The sequence below is a fragment of the Denticeps clupeoides genome, chromosome 1 (genome assembly GCF_900700375.1).
Source record: "Denticeps clupeoides chromosome 1, fDenClu1.1, whole genome shotgun sequence".
Lineage (NCBI taxonomy): Eukaryota > Metazoa > Chordata > Actinopteri > Clupeiformes > Denticipitidae > Denticeps > Denticeps clupeoides.
In genome coordinates this window covers 13544120-13561536 of record NC_041707.1, presented here as the reverse complement: position 1 = coordinate 13561536, position 17417 = coordinate 13544120, and the positions used below count along the sequence as shown (strand labels likewise).

The 17417-nt window shown below is 44.2% G+C and overlaps 1 protein-coding gene across 4 annotated transcripts in view; it reads right to left on the bottom strand.

The window, feature by feature from the left end:
- numb (NUMB endocytic adaptor protein) overlaps positions 1-16658 on the bottom strand; it is a 34874-nt gene extending 18216 nt beyond the window's left edge. For 2 of the 4 annotated variants that reach the window (XM_028980917.1, XM_028980952.1), the window contains exon 1: positions 6985-7005. The gene's annotated coding sequence lies outside the window, so the exon portion shown is untranslated. Of the gene's footprint in view, positions 1-6984; positions 7006-16205; positions 16227-16460 lie in introns of those variants that run through there. The other 2 variants (XM_028980942.1, XM_028980927.1) reach the window with 2 other exon arrangements.
- Positions 16659-17417: the final 759 nt, after the last annotated feature.

Sequence of the window (17417 nt, the reverse complement as noted above, 5' to 3'; positions counted from 1 at the left end):
GCCCTTTCATGTTGGCTCCCCGATGGCCCCCGCTCACCACAAATTCATTTTAATCTCTGGCCCCCCCAATTAAAACCCCACACCTGTCCCATTCTCATTCTTCTGCTCTCCGAGTTTGTAATGGTGTCTGCATGTGAGACAATAAGTACCTGTATTAGTCAAAATAAGCCCCCTGGGATAGAGAGTATGAACTGCCTTGCTGTGTGAATGAGACAATATTCCAGACAGTGAATGTGACTGATGGACCAATACACAGTGAAAGTGTGTGTGTGTGTGAGATGTTCAATCATGTGAGGTGCCTTAGCCCAACATGGCTGCGAGTGACTGAGTGAGTGAGGGGGTCACGGAGGCTTGTTTGGTTAGGGTGGGGGGTGGAGGGGTAGCTGTCAGAGCTTGAGCTCCACAAGACCCCATTCAGAGCCCTGGCCCCACTTAATGAGGCCATTAGTGACAGCAGAGGAGAGAGAATGAAAGAGTGAGAGAACAGAAAATGGCAAGAGACAAACATAATGGAAGGTGGAGGGATGAGGAAGAAGTGCCTTGAAGACGAGTGAAAAAGACTGCATGTGTGAGCTGGAGATAGAGAGCGTGTTAATATGAGAGCTAAACAGGATGACTCCACTGCAAAGGCTCCAAGTTCAATTTGAACGAAAGATAGAAAGTAAATATGAAGAGAGAACCATGAAAGAAGATTAAAAAGAATCATGGGAAACCTGTGGAGGGCTGTCAATCGAGCAACATATTGAAAAGTCTGTGCAGGGATGGAAGCTACAAAACGACCATGGTGGAGAGGACAAAAAAACCCCACAGTAAGAAATAGAGGGATGGGACGGAATGAGAGAGAGAAAAAACACCTATTCAACTTTCTGCCCTTCCCTTTAAAAATGAAAAAGCAACTCCAAAAAAAAAAAAAAAAAAAAAACACACACACACACACACACACACACACACACACACACAGTTTTCCCATTTCCACACATGGCCGGGCCGGTGACTGAAGTGCCTGAAAAAATGTGGTTGCCGCGGTAATATCATTTGGGAGTGCTGACGAGGGCTTATGTAAAGAGGCAAATCCGAGCGGATGTCTTACATAAAGGCTGGGGCTCGGCCGGCTGCACTTCATGCCACCAGACCTACGAGGGGGGGGCAGCGCGGACCATTCGGCTTCCGAGGAAAAACGCCGCCGGGAGCCACGGCGGGGGGGGGCAATGCCCTGTAACGCTCAGACAGGCAGTAACTACCAGCAGGTGAAGATTGAGAGGACGAGGCTACGCAGTCCAGAACGCTGGCCTTCTGGGTCACACTGGGAGCAGTCATGTGACCAAGGACACTGGAGAGCAATTTATCTGGCTAGCAGGCATGTCCTTAATGGTGTCGCGGCTAAAATCCAGTGAAGGAGGGGGCTCAAGGTGGTAGAGACAGAGTTCGGCGCAGTTGGTGCACAGCATGATCTGTCGCTGCTGCAGTGTTCCATTGTAATTACAGTTAATTGCTCACAATGACTCAGAAAACAGTGCATTTTGACTCACTTGTTGTTACTACACAGATCTAAATCGAAGCCGACATGAAGCATGCGTTTTTCAAAAATTCCAGCATCCTGGGACAAACAGCATGAAGACGGCCTGGCATTAGCCGGTCGCTGCCATTAAAAGAATAACGGCTGCTGTTCTCCACTTCACAGACATGTTTCATGTTTCTTGGCCTCGACCCTCAACAGAAAACCGATTGTCCGGTGGGGCTTGCATACGGACCCAGTCATCAAAGCGCTGTCCCGGAACACCTTCTCATGCAGACATCAGCTTGGCTTTGTTGTTAACTGCGAGGCCGGCTTAAAAAGTAGAACAGTAAAGGCAACCGTCATTTTAGGCAGAAAAGGGCACAACACTCCGGCCTTGAACCGTCTCTGTGAAAGGAGTTACTGAAAAGTGCAAGTCGAGGTGGGTGGGCGACAAAAAAAAAAAAAAGAAAGCGTGATTCACTGCTGTCAAATTCGAAATGTTAAAGAGTCATTCCAGGCTTCTCACCAGCGACTAATTTAAAAACATCACTTTTCAACAAAAGGTCACCTTGGTCCTGATGATAAATCTTCCGTATTAAGCTTTAAAAAACTGCAATCATCAGTAGTTTGCATGGGGCAAACAATTTACGGCATCTGATTAACCAGATTGCACAAAACTGTTAACAGAGCACAGCACAATGCATTTATGCAATGAATGAGAGTTCTGATCAATAAATGGAGTCCAGTAGTCAGCCTTGAATCTTACGCTTTTCGGGAATAAAAGGTTACAGCTTCACCCTTTAAACCTTCAGAGCTTGGTAAAACCCGTGGTGTTAATTTTGTAAACTTCTACTGACCATGAGGGAATGATGGTGCATGTGACCGTCAGAGAAAGAAAGCAATGGAGAACATTCTGGCCTCGCTGAAGCTAATTCAACAAGGCAGAACTCCTCTAAGTAATGTTCACATAACAGTTGCAACAAAAAGTACTGAGCAAAGTCTACACAGCATTTCCCATACAATCAGCAAGGTAATAATTAGGGATGGCATTTGACAAGCAATGTCATTTCAGCATTAAATGGGAAAAAAGGGCTTTTCAAACATGCCTCATCAGGACAAGCATTTTAAAAATCACCATTCTGTGTTTAATTATAGATTCCTGATGGTAAAGTTAGTCGTTCAAAGGCATTTGCGCAAGGTCAAAATTCTAAGAGAAATGGCTTTGTGCTGAGATGGAAGCTACAGGCCTTTGGTTGGGGGGAGTGGAGTAAGCTGCCACTACATCATCCTAACGGGCAGGTCACATTTAAACCCTAACCAAACCATAAAGCACAGGGAAGACAGGGGCAAGTTTGAAGTGTCACCAGTGAGCGTCGGAACTCACAGATCACCTCGAGGCAGTCTGGAGAGGACAGGAGGGCTCAGTGAACCTAAAAACGCGCTGCCATGCTGAGGGCCTTCTCGGCGTGACTTCTCAACGCTCCATTTCTTCCTGAACTGGCAGAGCTAGAAAAAGCCTGGAGGCACTACTGAGCCGTTTGTCAGACAATTCTGTCTAGTCCCAGGCCACATGAGAGAAATATCACCAATGTAACATTTTATTTTACATAAAAAGTGTGGCAACACTCAGCTCTGCTCATTCTACGTTCATTAGCCAATCAACAGAGGAAACAACTTTAGACCATTTATGGTTATGAGGTTTTCGGTCAGCAGATTAGGAGCTGAGAAGATGTGTCGAGCATATTATATGAAAACATGATGCGTTATTACAGAGTACTTATGGCCAGTTTGCCCTTTATTCACAAAGGTGTGGCAGAATCAATTAGTGAGCCTGAACAATGCAAAATAAAAACCAACAATCACCCTGTAACCACATATGAAAAATAGAAGTGATCCAGAAACTATTTCTTAACCAAGGACTCATCGCTGAGTCACGAGGAAGTCATAAAGCAAGAGACGTCATGTTAAGAAAGGGATAGATGACGTGGAGGAGTGAAACGGAGTCTGTATCTATGTCTCCATACATTGCTAAAGCTTTGCGGACGCATCACTAATGCTTTTTATGGCAGTTGGTTACAGCATCTTTTATTGCCCTCTAACAGCATGCCATTATCTGGAGCTCGAGCTCCATTAGTCAACAGGTACTACACCATCACGTTTTTACAAGAAATATGTAACCGAACTGTACGTCTCAGTGGCGATACGATACGTGGAGGTATATCAACTCAGCGCAGCGTGGGCTGTAAACTGTTGCCTTAAGAAATCTGGCTGCCGTTCTCCGACGGGGAGGCTTAGCTTTCATGCTCTTTCGCGAGGGAGAGAGCTGCGTCTCAGAGGCCAATGAGACGGACACCCTGCCCTTCTGTCCTGAGATGATATTGGACCGCTACAAATAACGTTCATTATATGTAGCTTCATTCTTCTCAATGAAGACATTGAGGTTCCTCTGAGGTGTGGTACTAGTACTAGTTACTAGTAATTTAACAAGTTTGGTACTGGATATTCTGTAATGTCTACACAAATAAATTACAAATAAAATCGCCATTATTGACTCAAAATGTGTATTTGACAGAGGACATTTACCAGGTTCCGCCATTTTATAATTTGGAACTACATAGGTCTTATTATAATTATTTTTAACCCTGAACTTAATAGATTAATGGGCTAAAAGTCACTGGCGGGACACACACACACACACACACACACACACACACACACAGGTAGATCAGAGGTTACAGTTCTTTTCCAGGCCAATAACATTACCTCTTGTTAGTAATTCCTCTCCAGCTCAAAGAAAATCCTATTAAAGTCACATTCCATGAATAACAACGGTGCAGACTATTTCTGACCCTACAGTAACACAAGGCCAAAGCAGCAGATCACATAGCAGCAACAACCTCACACACATCCAAAAAAAAAACAAAAAAAAACCTGCAGTTCTGAGGAACACAATTGTAAATTATTGCCCACTACTACTATAGCCAGGTAAACACCGGAACTCTCCTTGTTCAGAATAAGATTAAATTACATCTAACTAGGCAAACATGATCTGTGATGTGAAGACAGCAGACTAACTCTTAAAACGTTTAAATCAGGTAAATATTTGTTCTCATTGTTCCATCTGATCACATTATGTGAGGTAATGCAAAGCTCTGTGTGTGTGTGTGTGTGTGTGTGTGTGTGTGTGTGTGTGTGTGTGTGTGTGTGTGTGTAATTTTTTTTCTTTTTTTCCCCATTTCATCAATTTTGTGGGGGGGAAAAAAAGGAAATGGATCAACAGTATTGATTATATGCCTAAACCAAACGATCCCCTACTCTCAGAAGGCGACTAAGGCCTCTAATCTGAATAAAGACTTGACACCCATCTGCTAAGCCTCGTGCACCAGACCAACGCAACGTTACACATTCACCTGGGCTCAGCGCAAAGCATTAATAAGTCACCTATGAGGCCTGATCGTGAAGCAATCCAGGGGATGCATGTATAGCAGTGGCCAGCAGCCTTTAGACTCGCTGAAGAGCGTTTACGGCCGAGCCAAAGACAGAGATGCAAGATGGCAGCGCAGGTAACAGGACGGTCACGGTAAACACCGCAGGAGGCGACGGCCACACCTGATGCTCCTGTATCTGTTCTCAGATCTCACACACACACACACACACCCCGGCACACGCAGCCTGCGGCACGGCTCACCCCGAGGGGAGTGAGAGAGAGAGAGGGAGCGAGAGACCTCGGCTCACCTCGCGACTCTCAGAGAGCAGCGCTTAACAACGGGCTCCCCCGGGGACTGCTGCGTTTGTTCTGCCCTGTTAAGCTGTGGCCGAAGCAGAAGCATCAGGTCCCTACTCGCAACACCGGACCCCGCGGAGAGACACTCGCCAGCTGAGAGTGCCCGACAGCGCGGCCCTCACATCAGGGAACCCGTGTTGTGTGTTTAAAAGCATTTCCTGGAGTCCTGAGTACTGCCGCCCTTCAGCCGGGGCCGGGCCAAAACATATTTTTTAAGGTGGTAGTAGCCTAGTGGGTAAGACACTCGCCTGTGAACCAGAAGACCCGGGTTCAAATCCCACTACCATTGTGTCCCTGAGCAAGACACTTAACCCTAAGTTGCTCCAGGGGGGGACTGTCCCTGTAACTCCTGATTGTAAATCGCTCTGGATAAGGGGCGTCTGATAAATGCTGTAAATGTAAATATTTGATATGGCAGAACGTGGCCGTACTTCTTCTGTGGGGTGATACTAGATACCGGTGCATCAATAATGTTTAAATGTACAAAATTTTTAATTGAACGCAAACTTTTATAGCTGAAAAACCAAGTGAGTAGCAGTAGTGATGCTGCACAGATCAGGGCGTTTATGACCAAAGTTCTGTTTTACTACTACTTTTCTTCTCCAGTTATGCACATTTTCCTGGTTTTCGCGTACAGAACTGTCTTGCAATGTATCGAGCATCGAGGGATCATCAGTATTGTGATTCTGTCATCGTGTGCATTTCAACATCGCGGGATTCGTAGTGTTCGGCACAGCAGCACGGACAGTCTGTGCATTTGTGTATCGTGTTCACTCTCGTACCATTTACCGAGGTCTGCATAACAAACAAGAAGAACAAACAATGCTTTGCTAATGAATGTCCCCTGGCAAATCACCAGTCACCGTGTAATGTGAAAATGAGCAAAGCCATGAAAGCAATTAAGCACTTTCCTAAATGAGCTTAGTTCTAAAAGCAGAAAATGCACATGCAAGCGTGAGATAGTGCACGAGAGAGAGAGAGAGAGGGAGATAGAGGGAGATAGAGGGGGAAAGAATGAAGAAAATGCTACAATAGCGCCCTTGTCATGCATGCAGAGAGGCACAGGAAGGAACTTAGCAGTCCAGAAACACAATGTCCTGTTGCATGACAGTGACGCAGCGTTTCTGCATGCTCCACCAAGCATCGCTGTCTGCTTCTGTGTGTGCTGGCAACACACGCACACTTCACCCCGTCTGTGTCATTTGCGCCTCATACGGAGCATGTTCCAACGGTCCATAGGTTTAAAAACCCATGCACCCAGAATGATGAGGAAGCTTCACGATGCATCGAGCTTAAAGGCGGCCATGCTTCTTTCAGGCTTCCACGTTTCACTGGAATAAGGAGGTTTAAGGAGAAGACGGGGACAGAATTTTTCCTTGGTGCGGGTCCGACTGCAACCAGTCTCTCACTTGGAGAACTGTGAAACGTCTCACAACTGAGGCTGCCGCAAGCTGTGTGCGCAAGTGTGATAAGAGTTTCATGAGCATCGATCAGCAGTGTTCAGCATACAGTGGAACTGGAACTGAAGCTTCCCGCCAGATTACACCCTCCAAAACTTGCAACACCACAACATCGTGTGTACTTGATGCAGATAGGATAGGACAAACTGTTTTAAATGACCACTTAATCTTGGAATAACAGTTTTACATGGCTGATTGATGGATCCACCAAAATAGCAAAGGAACGTTTTTGAGGAACACACCGAGATTGAGGTGTTCAGTTGGCCTCCAAATTCTGCAGCTCTTAATCCAATGAAGCATCTGTGGGATAAATGGAGGCACCACCTTGGAACTTCAAGGACTTCCAGGACCTGCTTGGTGCCAGGATCCCACAGCATACCTTCTAGTGAAGGCCCTTCTTTCAAGGGGTCAGAGCAGTTTTGGTGACAAAAAGGTGACCTACACAAGATTAGGCGGGTTATTATTAATAGAGAGCTTCTTAAAAATAGGAACCAAGAACAATACATATATGCAGAGGTCAGTAAAATACACTTCAATTAGAAAAAATCTAGGTCACATATAAAACTTGCTTCTGCAAACAAGACATTCGATCTGGTTAAGACTTTATTCCAACGCTGAGAACCAGTTTGGTTTTGAGAGCCACCATAATGGAGCTGAGCAGTAAGTGCAGACAGGAGCTCTAATTGCTAAGTTATTGCTTATTGCTTTTGGACCAAATTCCACATTTGTTCAGCAATGCAGGAACTAGCACAATTTCACCTCAACACTGAGGCTCTGGTCTTTATTTATCAGCAGACTACTACTTAACTACTTACTGTCCATTCCTTCCTTTCATCTAAATGATGCGTAGCAAGGCAAATGTAATTGTGCCTTGTTATTCCAAACAAAGAAGGTCTGTACATTTCAGAGTGTCTTTAAATCGAGTTAAGAAATAATGTAATTTAATAAGAAAAGAATTTATTAACTAATAACAGACATAACTACTGTGTTTACCACTCAGGCAACATTGCCCATCAAAAGTGAGCAATTTTGATGAAAATGGGGGAAGGAATTGTAGAATTTGAAATGGTGTCTCACACATCTTCCAATCCCTCCACCGGTCCCTAACAGCAGTGTTGGTGCCATTCTGAAAGCAGCTCTCCTGGCCAAGAGCCAGTACAAAACGTGAAGAACCGGAACGTGAAGACCCGGAAACGTCTTGCTGGAAGAGAGGTATGGATATATCAGAAACCACGTAGGCATGGGCACACACACATACAGAGCTTCAACCACTCATTCCATTTTGCAACCCATACAGCAAAAAAAAAAAAAAAAAAAGTATGAGTTATTTTAGCACACCGCTGACCCAGTTCATGCTGACGGCAAAAGTCAGAGCTCAGAGGCCTGAGCTCTTAACACAATCAATAATCAGCCACAAATCCATCCACCAAAAATGCTGCAGTATAGCTCAGCACTGTGCAAACAGAGAGGGGGTGGGGGACTGGGGTGGGGTTCGAGTGACTCACAAAGTGTTATGGAATGTGCCCTGTAGATCAGTGACGCTCGTTGCTAGCTGGCAGGGTGTGTGTGTGTGTGTGTGTGTGTGTGTGTGTGTGTGTGTGTGTGTGTGACTTTATGATACCTCAGGGTTTTGTAGAGGCTGATGTCCACAACACACTGACCTTCCAATGCATTTCCAGTTCTGCCACATGTTTCAGATGGACTCCAAGGCACAAGTCTCATTGTGTTAAAGGGCCCTATTATTATTATTATTTTTTTTTTGCTTTTATATAGGTCTTAGTGGTCCCCTAATACTGTATCTGAAGTCTTTCTTTCTGAAATTCAGCCTTGGTGCAGAATCACCGCCACTTTTAGCCAGTCACACAATGAGCTTTGTTGGATTTGGACTGCGAATGCTAAAAAATTAGTCGTTCGGCACAAAAAAAAAGTCGCCACTATGGCTGCTGCACATTTTGACCAGATTCAAACAGAAAGAGAATCAGAAAGAAGCCCTTCACAAATTCCACAGATTCCATAAAACTCATTAATAGTTTACTCATATATGTTTTATATATTATATATGTAGTAAATGTTCAATATTCAAAATTATTTACTTACACATTTCAACAGACTGAATTACATTTACATTTTTGATTTCAGCCTGATCAAGGTTTTTATTCCTTTCAAGTTGTTCACTAGACATTAATAAAAACCACTGAATATATATTTATATATTTAATAAATTAAAACTACGAAAGCACACACTCAGTGAACAGTCAAAAAGAGTCTAAATATCTGCATTGGCATATGGACACTAAAAAAAAACATGTCCCATAGATCTTTTTAAATAATAAAAATAAACTCTAAAACGCAGAGACAACATTTATAATTTTTTCTATTACTTGACAAAAAGCCAATGGGCCCATTTTGTCCATAACATTATCTAAAAAATCATGCATATCCTCTACAGTACCGAGGGAAAATGTAAAATTGGTTCATCATCATCCAGAACCTCTTGAAATCTGTGGAATTTGTGAAGGGCTTATTTCTCTACCTGCTTAAATCTGCCGCTCTCTGAACAGAATGGCCAACACACTCTTTATATACAGACATTTCTAGTCTTCCATCAAGCATGACAATAAGGAAAACAGAAAAGCTGAAATGGTGGATCAGCCAGGAAGTCCTGCATTGTAAATCATTTCCTCTTAGATGTATAATATATATTTACAGCAGACAGCGTTATCCAGGCGAACTAATTACAGGGGCAGACTAGGGGGAGCAACTCAGGGTTACCACCAAGCCACAGCGCTGATGAACACCCCCCTTCAATTTCAAGAATGTTAATTAAAGCTAATTAAGCAAACGTTTAAATACACCATAATTATATAAAATAACAAAGCAATTAATCTTCTCGTCAACCTAACAAAAAAGAAAAAGTTTAGTTGAGCAGTCACTTGTTGATGGTTGACTACATCTGTATCATTGTGAACATTGCAATATTAAGTAGCATACGTGCTGATGTTGCATTCTATTTGTCTAACACAAAAGACGTTTCTATAGTGAGAGAGTGAGACAGACTCCCAGGAAGGGACTGCCCTGGATGGTCCAAAATTCTGCGCAAGTCGATATGAAAGGGAGCCTGTAACGTGAGGCGCATGTGAAACCAAGCCATGTTTCGCAAAGAGGACCACGGCAACAATGTCGTCACACCTCGCCAAACAAGTTCAGCAGCCTGAGGAGGCTTACAAAAAGGAAAACCCTGCAGGGTAACGCTGCATTCTCAGGTGACATACTTCACCTTGGCAATCCCCCCCCCCAAAAAAAAATTTCTCTGCCCCGTCCCAGGTCCAGTACCTCTGACATAGAAAGAGCTGAGAGGGTCCTTTGTGTGACTCACGTGACAAAAGACCTGCATTGTATGAAGCTTCACTGTGCCATGGAGGTCATCACTTCAGTTACCAGCCCCTGCCTCTCCCGTATTGGCAGCAAGGATGAATATTGGCACCAATTCCCCCAAACTCAACAAAAAGCAGAGGGAACTCAGCGGAAGCCGAGTTACAGTGGGCTAAACAACAGTGGCTCAGGTCCAGGGATGGAGATCCTGAACAGAGGCACAAATTCACAACAATCTGCCTGGTCTTTAGTTGGGTTAGAAAGACCATGGTCCCATGACATGAAAATCCCTATAGTGGTCCCCTAATACTGTATCGGAAGTCTCTTTCCGAAATTATAGCCACTTTTTGCCAGTCCCACAATTTGATTTACAAGGACGTGCCGTTTCCGTGTCTGTAGTTTAAGTGCTGATGAGGAGACGGGACGATTAACAGAGCGGCCTATAGAAGTGAGCGGGCATTTGAGGAAATGACATCAACCCCGTTCACTAACAACGTTTGGTGCGGATATTCCAAAAATTAAAAAAATAAAAAATCTGACTACCTGAGCTGCTCTCTGAACGGTGAAGCAGAACGGCCAAAGCGCTCTTTATACATATCGCCATTTCTAGCCACAGCAGGACCATAGACAGCCTAGGGGAACTCGTATTAATGTATTTGTCATAATTAAGTCAGGCCTTGCTCTATTCTGGCAAACAAGATGCTGCCATTAGAACAATCAGCGTTGGCAGCAAGGTTTGTCTGGAAACGTACCACATTAAATAATTTGTTTTGCACACACGCCTTTTCTGAGAAAGGTCTGAGAAAGACACGTCTTGCCTGGGGCTGCCCTGGGCAGGACACAATGATGCAATTCCGAGTCAGCACCCACCCAAACCGTACTTCCATCTCCTTCCAGACACAGGAAGGTATTAGTCATGCTTTTAAAATTTCCTTATCAAATGCTAAAGCTGACTGCCTGACGCAATGCATATCTCACGTGTGTCTGAGGGCCTTTGGAAGCGTCACACCCAAAGCATGGGTACTACTTTTGCCCTCAAACATATGGGCACCACCTCCAGATCGGTTGAGGTCTAGCGCCATAGAAAACCCAGCATCCCTTCTGACAATGACCATAATAAAATAATGAAACGACACTTTAGTAAATTCCAGACTATAGACCACACCTACATATATGCTGCACCTACTCATTTTTGAAAGAGGGAGGAGGAAAAAAAAAAAAAAAAAAAAAAAAAAACTGTACACAAGTAAGCCTTCTTTCAGGACAGCAGTGCTGCACGATTAATCTAATCGCAATCGTAATCGCGATGTCAGTCTGTGCGATTACATGAACGCAAAAAGCTGCGATTTAAATGATTAGTACATGGATTGGATTTTATAATGGCCAAATATAAATCAAAACAGTTGTTTAGCCTTACCAGAATTTGTCGTTCGACAGTAATGTAAAGAGTTTTTTGTGATTATTTAACTTTGTAGAATATTGTATTTTGAAAGCACTGGGCATTTCAAGTTGTTATAAGTAGTTTGTATGTCTCACTTTGAAATTAAACATTTCACTATTAGTAATTTGTATGCGACTTTTCATTGATATACAAGCAAGTGTCCTTTATCATATCGCAATCGCATATCGCAATATTGATCTCAATAATTGCAATATGTCTTTTTCCCCAAATCGTGCAGCCCTACGGGACAGTGCTATTAACAGCACCAAAGTTGTCATCTTCAGTATCGGACTTGATCAGCCCGAAGGTATGTAATTACTTAATCACACTCTTTCATGGCCAAAATACAGAATTCTCTGTGTGTTCACCCAGTCTTCAAGAACGTTTATGTTCAGTCTTTTTAATTAAGAGTTTCTGCTGCAGTTGCACTCCTCTCAATAAGTCTGCAAAAACAGGTCAATGGCCAGACCTTCTCCAGGCCATCCTGTGGAAAGACTGACCACCCAAAGATAGTCAGTCTCGCATTACAGGAACAAGAATGAAACTCGCAGGAACTTGCATTAAATGCTCCGTATTCTACACAACAGTGAACGGAAAAACTCTGACTTGCCATCAGCTAGCCCACACTACAATGTAAAATTCAACTATTAATCCATAATTAATCATACCTTTTCCTGATTAAGAAAATGTATTCAAATGCCCATCCCTAAATGGCACAGTCACCACACTGAAATTCCTCCAGACCAGTGACTCACTTAAACCTGAATGGTATGAAAGTCCTGCTGAACAGGCCAGTGCCAGCCTAACAAAGGCCCTGTTGTGCTGCTATCTGTCTGATACACTTATCTAATTGCACAGCAGCTCGTGCACCACCACCATGGGACTTTGGGCCTTCCACTCCTCCAGTTATGCAACTCCACCAGTCCGTCCAAACTGACCCACACAGACCAGGTGGAGCGCGCAGACAAGCCATGAGTCAGCAGAAAGAGCAGATCTCATGGCAGCAAGGGGCCGAACACGAGCCATCTGCTGGGTCCACGCTGTTCGGAGGCTCAGCCGCTTCAGTAAAGAGCACAAGCTGGCGGGCGTTCATGCATGTTCTCCAACGGTAATGATGCACCTTACGCATACAACCATCTTTTCAGGGCTTTCAGGATAAATTAATAATTCAATACCACTAAGTAGTCCGGCGTGTCACACCCATTCAAAAATCTATACAGCAAATCATATGGAGAAACACCGCCTTTACTAATGCAGCCGTTGCCAGGGAGCCAACACCACAGCAACAGGCATGTGGAGTCATGCTACTGATTGGCGAGGGGGGCTGATACAGGTCTTCATACCAAAAATTTCCGAACACGGCCCTATTCTCTCTTAACGATGAGGCTTGAATAAACAATGAGCAAAGCTCCAGTTTCGCAAATCACATCCGCTGGCCCTCTAACTAACCAGTCACATGGACAAAACGGACAACACACACAGGATCTACAGCAAGGAGATCTGCATGCTTGAAAAGATTCCCAGAATCATTCCAGCCCATCAGCGCGAATTAAGGTTTTCTGCAGATGTGTTGCAGTCGGGGCTTAATCCCTCTTGCTTGGAAGTGATCAGCATCACAGCCCCAGCAGGTCTGGACGCTTGTGTTGCACTCTGTAATTACTCTGGGACAGGCAAGAAACAGTCAGTCAGCACTGGGTTACTGCGAGTACTTTTATACCTCCTGCTACAGGCTAACACATGTCAGCTAAAAAAAAAAAAAAAAAATTCTAAATTTGTTTTGCCAACACCCAGACTGTTCTTTCCTGTTAAGGTATGAAGTCTCTTTTTTGTGGTTGGCTCTTAAAAATGAATCAAACCAAACACAAATCATGGGCTCATATGATAAGTCTAGGCCATGGTCATTTTATTTAAATAAGTCAAAACACACAGAGACACTCTAATAACCGTATTTCTTAGATATGTTTAAGGACCTCGCTATATATGATACATGTGTTTTACAATGTTTTAAATTTTCAGTATTGGTCACATCAGAGGGGAAAACAGATGGCTCATATTCCCCGACACAATCTTGTTTACCACAAAGCATGATGTAGCACTGTGACACTATGAATGAATCAAAGGCATTTTGAAAGCAGATGGATATAGCCAATCAGACACCATAAAAGCCCATGGAACATCCAGCAGCTACAAATGTTACAAATGCACTGGCATGACAGAGAGACACCGAGGGACCTGCGTCACGAATCAATGACAGCTGCTGGCTGCACGCCAGGGCAGTGAAAGGGATGCTCAGCCGAGGTGCCATCTCAACATGCTTCAGAGGACCCAGTGATCATCTCCTACCAGCATCAGCACCTCAGGCTGCACATAATTCAAGGAGAGGAGTGGCCCCGTAATCAGAAGGTTGCCAGTTCGAATCTTGAGCTAGCAAGGTGACACTGAGGTGCAACGGAGCAAAGCACCGTTCCCACACACTGCTCCCCGGGCACCTGGCATTGCTGCCCACTGATCACTATGGGTGATTGGTTAAAAGCAGAGGACATTTCATTGTGTCACCGTGTGCTGAGCTGCAGTGTTTCACAATGACAATCACTTCACTTTAGAGGAGACCAGAGCGAACCTTTCAACACAGAAAAAGCATGGCCAATACAGTGGTACAGGGTTGTAGTTGCCTAGTGGGCAATACTCTCACCTATGAACCAGAAGACCCAGGTTCAAATCCTACTTACTACCATTGTGTCCCTGACTATCAGACAGGGCTACTGAATTATAATAATTTCAGTAATGTGGCAGAAATTAGGGTAAAACCTGTAAACCTGTAATACCTCCATCTCAGTCCGTATCTCATTCACGCTGCAAATACAAATTGAATGGGGTTAGATAAGATGATATTGTAGTCCTATTAGTCAATTGTTCAAAAGGCACAGATTTAACCAGCACCATACATAAAAATCACTGTCTGCATCATTACAATGAGATGTGGATAAGTGTGAAAATGTCTGAATGATCATCCCTTGTGTAAAAGACAGGCCAAATGGGTAGGCAAATGATTGGTTTCCTTTCTAAGAGAATAAGCTAATTACCAATTACCATGCAGTACCAACATTTTATGTAAACTCTTTCCTATATAATTAGCAGGTAAGACTGAACTAATTAGCAATTATTTGTGTAGGCCTACATTTTGAGTCACGCGTCAAATCTATTAAAATGTACATATTTCTATAGATTAATGACTCATCTATCATGACGTTTCCTTGCCATCGGGAGTACCAGTGACACGTCACTTGAAATATGTCTACAACAACAACAAACTGTAACCAGATGTAATAATTCATATTTTGTTCATGTGTGCTCAAATAAGAACTGTGCTTATTGTAAAATGTTTGGGAATACATACATTTAAATGTTTTTGTACAAGGGCCTTGAGTTGAACGCCACCAAAGCGAAGGACTGCTCAAATGAAGAGTAGGAACATTGTAACACAAAACCAACAACGACTAATTGGTAGGCTCCACTGAGAAGGTGCTGAGTTTCACCACCCAATCACTTATTCTGGAGGAGAATATTGTTGCTACTTCAAATCTCATTTCATTCCTATAAATGAAATATTACATCGAATTCCATTCTGATCCCAGAAGTATTCCGGTGACCAACTGAATTATGTATTAACGCATACACTACGGGCGGATGTTTTATGTGTCATGTGTCTCATCCCTTCTTACATAAGGAGTCAGGTAATCTTGGACTGACAACCAATTCTTTCCCCACACACCACGTAGTATTGGCAGAAATATGAACCAACATGGTAATACACAACACATTTACACCGGCGTGGGCCTTTTTCATCCAAAGACTGCACATCTCTGCAAAAAAAAAAAAAAACAGACATTGCAACCCTATAGTACTTTCATTTGTACTATATTACCTTTCAACATTACATTTCGAAACCAAGCAGGTGCACACAACAGTGCGAATTCGCAGCCCACGTGTGAACAGCTCAGACTATAAAACACAACGTACTGGCGATCGCTGCTCCATAGCGGCGCAACAGCTGGTTGGCTAACGTCAACTAGCAGCACAGATTAGCCCGCAGGGTAATTTGTGAGTAATCCAGGTCAGAGGGCAAACTTCGTGCCGGATTAGCCGGTTCCAGAGATCGATCGGTTACAGGTGACCACGGTTAACACGCCGGATTTGGGGTTTAGGAACCACAACACCAGGCCGGGAACCCTGTTACCGCATGGCATTAGCTAACGTCGTGCGAGCTAATAAGCACTAGAGTCACGGCATCACATCAGATTCCAGTTTGATTCGCGGGGTAGAGTTATCCCCCAGCCCCCCCTCGTGCTTTCGCCGTCTTCCGGACTTCGAAGGCTACGTTCCAAGGTCATTAACACATTAGCTCGTTTCGAAGTAAAAAAAAAACATGTACCAAACGCAACTCCGCGGTGATCGTGAGGCGCAGAAAAGTAGAATCTGCACAGACGTCGTGATTCCCGACGTCCCTGACGCAGGTTTACGTCGGTAGTGTGCACATACATCCCCCGAAATCGCCCGTTCTTCCCTAGTTCGGAAATACGTGCTTTTATAGTCTTATGATCCCATATTATGGAAGATTCCCTTTGTGTTGTAATGCTTTAAAGTTATTACCATATGCGTTGTACGTTCGTACCACAGCCATATAACAAGGTGGGAGCAGAAAGCAGCAATGACACGGACCGTCTCCCACCAGACCGACCCCCCTCCAGCCGCGCCACCCACGTCTTCACACGCCCTTCTCAGGGGGCAGCCGGTCCAACAAAAAAAAAAACGCCGCCTTCACTACCGAGCGAAGGAGAGCTGGAAAAAAAAAAGCCGCGGCTGGCTAACCCCGCTCGGCTAGCGTTTCCACGTCGTCGTCCTTACCTGCACAACAGCCAAATCCACAAACGCGTCGACACGGCGGCGACCGCGGACGTAATCAGCGCGCTAGTCCGAGCTCAGGGAAAAGTGTCATGGATAAGGGAGCGGGAAGCAGGACGGCGTTCCCAACGAAGCGCGGACCTTCCCAAAACCACCAGCCGCTTCACCTGCTCCTCGCGCTCTGCACACCAGCCGGTTCAACCAAACCTCGCCCCTGGCAACGGACCGCCCCCTTCCACAAGTAAATGGGAGCGGCCTTTTCGGCTCTCCGCAGGCGATTGGTTGAAGGTGTGTCGTTCACAGTAGGGGGCGGAGCTCTGCGCTGCATTCATCTTCTCGCCAAGGGATCGTGAAACCTAATGTTTCAAATTGATCGCAATCAAATATTATCAAATATTCATTTACACCGCTGGAACTTCACTCAAAGGCTTTAGTAAAAATAATATCCAATTGACGATAATCATTCCATGTGGGATATGTTTTTAGGTATGTTTTTTTTATTTATCTATTTCTTTTATTTTCTTCACTACATTCCAAATGTAGTTACCACACTGGTATCAGTAACACCAAGACCATATGATGGTAACGCTTTGCAAGCAGCTTTGACTATGCAGCTTTGACTGTGGCAAGCATTATCTTCAGAGGCATTCCTTGGTGAATCAACCCGGACATGACCTCCCAGAGTGGTGGATAATTGATCTCAGAGGCATATCAGTAGGCTTCATTCCAGACATAGCTGTGTGTGGGGATATACCCGGGTGCAGAGCTACAGAGAGCACTGGAACATTGGAATTCCTGGCCCTCCAATACACTGTGCAATTGTATGTATATACTAACTCATCAAAGTCGCCAAGTCTGTTGGACAATCTCTCTTGCTTTGTTTTATTACAGTTTGGCTCTTTTTCAGACAATTGGACATACAATTAGAGCCACTTCTTGTAGTGTACTGCTGTGCCTACA